We start from the raw sequence: 4,314 nt of genomic DNA on the forward strand, positions 1-4,314 counted from the left end.
TGGGGGATAAACTTTGTCTCTACAGTGGAATGTTCGTAAGAGGTGCCAAACTGTAGCAATACAAACAACTTATCTTGGAATTTAAACTGCTAGATTGTCCATATGTTCACTTCTTGGATCATGGGGGACAGTCCCTTACCTTCGCCCCTAAACAACGGTGTCACAAGAAGCAGCGGCCAAAGAGGGCAAACATAGAAGAAGATGGTGTCTAGAGCATAGGAGTCTAATGTTGAGATTGGCATGTCCCTGTGCAGCAAAGTGGAGACCATGCCTACCATAAGTATTGTCAATGTTGGTTCAAATATTGTGATGATGGCAGCAACGGTAAATCATGGACAATGGTGGCCTTGCTTTTCTTTTTACCTTTTGAGGAAAGGTTGGTACAGTTGTGGCTTCATGATGGTTAGAGGTGGTTGGCGAAGCATCAGATCTACTCCCTCCGTTTCAAAATAGATGACTCAACTTTGTACTAACTTTAGTATAAAATTGAGTCATCTATTTTAGAACGGAGGGAGTAGGATTGTATGGTTGAAATATATGTGAAACACTCAACCTTCTCGATCAGTTTGGACTTTTGGTTCAACTGGCAGGTGCTTGAAACTTAATTATGCTATTAGAGCCAAAAGGTCTTGGGTTCAAGTCTTGACTTTCGCGTCTAAATAAAAAAATTGCTTGCCCTCTCTCTGTCCTTTTTTAGGCCTTATCAAGCCACACCTAAGAGGGGGGTGTTGAAGTATATGTATATTACCCAACCTTCTCCATCCATTCGGACTTATGGTTCTACTGGTTGGTGCATGGAACTTAATATGTATGGCATAGAGCTTGAGAATGACATGCTGATCTCGTTATAACTATCCTATATTATGCTGTGAATGGAGAAGAGACGCATGGGAGGTTAAATCAGAGGTCCAGTGGAAAGGGGATGTCATTTCCGTGAGTTGAGAGTAGTGTCTGACAATGATGTGCTAGGTGGGAACACATGCTATTAGACTGGCAAACAATAGTAGTGAAGAGTCCTTGGTATTTCACTTGTGAGATGTGTGTCATGGCGGTAGTATATTGGTGACATAGGGTTAGGTTTTAGGACCTCCCTCTTAACATATGTTAAGAATTGAGGGCAATATCTAGTAAGTTACATACCATTGGAAAATTTGCAACTGATACCTTGATGCAAAATAGTTAATCCCTCAGTCCCAAAATGTAAGGCCTATCATGATTTGTTAAGACAAGGTCTTGACGAACAATTACTCCATTCGTACGTGATATGTGTGATGCAAAGTCACAATCATAAGTACTTCTGCATGCGAATTTTAATGAGATCAGTTTTATATCATAAATTCTATGTTTATGGAGTAATTGTTGTTTGAAGCCTTATCTTAATAAATCAAAGTACACCTTATTTGGGGCAAGGGGTATATTGGTGACAATTGTTACCCTAATTTATTGGTAACACATATAACCCTAATTTATCGGGCAGTAGCATGGAAATGGAAGGGTAAGTACGTACCTTTCTCATGAAAAGACAATTTAGACTTGCAAATCCACTCATCTACATGTTTAATGTGAGGGACAGTCAAGTATATTCTTATGATTTCTACTTTTGCTTGTTGCCTCTGTTACTTGCACTGGGAATATGGTATCTTCCATGTCTGGAAAATTGGCTCACTGATGTTGTGAGCACGTGCATACTGGAAAACACAGCGCAATATATGGTTGAAAAGTAAGACTTGTTTTCACCTGGCAAATGAGACACCAATGCTATTTTTTTTGTTAGGAAAATCTTTTGGTATTGTAAAGTGCTTCCCTTAGGTTTTTAGCAGCTAACTTGACGTTCGTTGAATGATCTTTCTTGACTGATGTCTGTTTATTTAGTTTACAAGGATGGAGGAAAAGATGAGAAAAAGAAAGAAGAGAAAATAAATTGGGAAAACAAGAACTGCGCTTCAGGCGTGAAATGCTACTTTGTTCGCACAGAGTCTGGATGGAATATGGATGAACCTTACATACTCTCTGGCAAGACAATCAATCAGGCTCGCAAACTATTCATGCACATACATACTGCTCCCACCTTGGCGAAATACATGGCCAGGTTTGTTCTTCTAACGTTATTGAATAGTACCAGTCTATTGATGTTGTTTTGTTGTTAGATGAATGATACATTGTTGCTACCATGATGGGAGTATTCTTAGAAACAACCAAAAAGAGTCATATTTCAGAAGGCTAAAGTTTCATTTAATTGGAAGATAAGCTTGTATATGGGAAATCCCACTACCTAGGTTTTTTGTTCCCTTGTCCCCATGCTGCTGCTGTCGAACTATTTAAAACCCTCTAAACAGACAAAACCCTGATTTTTGATGATAAATTGCTGTCCCCATGGCTGTTGCTGTAGTCTCTCTGTTTAAAACTTGTGTTCTTCCATTGGATGTTGCAGGTTTGCTTTGATACTATCGAAAACTATCACAATGGAGGTTGATTTATCAGCGCTTCATGTTATACAGCTTGATGATAAACCTTGCAGCGTAAGTCTCTCGTTCCACTGTATTTGATCTTGCTTCTGAAATGTAAACTTATCTCAATGTGATATTCCAGGCTGAAAATGGGGGCATTGTTCAACGAGATGGGGAACTCCTGATCCATACTAATGGAACTGGCCTAATATCTGAAGATTTGGCTGAGAAATGCCCAACAATTATGTACAAGGGAAAACTTTTGAAGTCACAAGTTTGTGCACTTTCCCTTCACGCCTTGCACCTTTATAGTACTCCCTCCGATCCATATTACTTGTCGCTCAAATGCATGTATCTAGACATATTTCAGTGCTAGATACATCCATTTGAGCGACTACTAATATGGATTGGAGGGAGTAGAATTTATGAACCGTAGTTATAATATATTTTCTTATGTAGAATATTTTTGGCTCCTCTGATGTTTATTGTTTTGTGAATGATGAAGCAAACTTGAATTATGGTTTACTAGATCACTGTGTGGTGTATGCATACCAAAAACACATGGATAAACAAGATTCCTTACTGTTGCTAAATAATACACCATGATGGCAGAACTACATTTAAACTGGCTCAGGTGGTTAAATAATAAATAGACTTTTTTTTTATCTTCAGGGAATTGGCTAGATTGCAGTCTGGGGTATTAAACCATTTATCTCCCCAAGATTCAGGGGGTTAAATAGACTCCTTCCTTGTTTATAGAAGGGACATTTCAGCATGCAACTTTTCGGCTTTCAGATTGTTCATATCACTGCACTATTCCTTCTGGGTTCCGTTGAAATTAGATTGCATTTGAAAACACGAATATTGTAAAGGTTTATGCATATGGTTACTGTTACCATATTCACTTTCTTTCTTGTTCCAACCGAAGTATCTTTCACTGATCATTCCTTATTTTTCAAAGAACTCCATTAGATCAACTGCTACTAGTAATTTCTATATCTGTCATTCATGTACGAAACGACTACTGCTGCATTTCCTCTATAAATGTCCCCCCTCGTGGAATTCATGCTCTTCAGACTTCAGCAAGGATTGCTATTGGCAGTATTTTATTCTAACTCTTCTAGCGAACCTCTTATTGTTTTATTATGCCTTGTTCAGGATGTTCAGGCTTGTGATGATACACTTACGACGTCCCCCCATGCGAAGAAACAACGGCTTATTGCCAGTAAACCTGTATTGCGTTAACCATGTTCTGATACACTGCATTATGAATGTGTTATGATTTAACTAATATGTTTGTTGTTTCTTATCTGTTCTCTAGCCTCTTCTTATTCAGTTCCGGATGTTCTATAAAGGATCAGCTGTTAAGGGAACTGCATTAATTGACAGAAGGGTATGGATTAAGAGTTTCAGACATTGTACCACTTCAAATTCAAATTACTAGTCTTATTATTGGTTGTCTTTTTTTTAGCAAATTCGGGCGGGGGCAAGTGTGCATCGTGCATCTTCTTTTGATCGTTATAGCAGGATGGTCTTAGTTTTGTTATGGGTCTGAAGTTGATTTAGTTGTACACTTTTATGAGCTCGAGTATAATTTCAAGAAATGCAGCAGTTAGCTGTTCTTCATATAGGATAGACAGATTGGAGAAGCTATCACCACCTTTTATATCAGTTTACTTATATCAGCACAATTTCTTTGGTTCATGTTGATTTTTGCGCAGTGGTAAAGCTGCTGCCTTGTGACCATGAGGTCACGGGTTCAAGTCCTGGAAACAGCCTCTTACAGAAATGTAGGGAAAGGCTGCGTACAATAGACCCAAAGTGGTCGGACCCTTCCCCAGACCCTGCGCAAGCGGGAGCTACATGC

At 38.9% G+C, this 4,314-nt stretch overlaps 1 pseudogene; it reads left to right on the forward strand.

Moving 5' to 3' along the window:
- The window catches only part of LOC119275381, a 23,236-nt pseudogene that overhangs the window by 6,518 nt on the left and 12,404 nt on the right, over positions 1–4,314 (forward strand).

Source organism: Triticum dicoccoides, chromosome 3B, assembly GCF_002162155.2.
Source record: "Triticum dicoccoides isolate Atlit2015 ecotype Zavitan chromosome 3B, WEW_v2.0, whole genome shotgun sequence".
NCBI lineage: Eukaryota > Viridiplantae > Streptophyta > Magnoliopsida > Poales > Poaceae > Triticum > Triticum dicoccoides.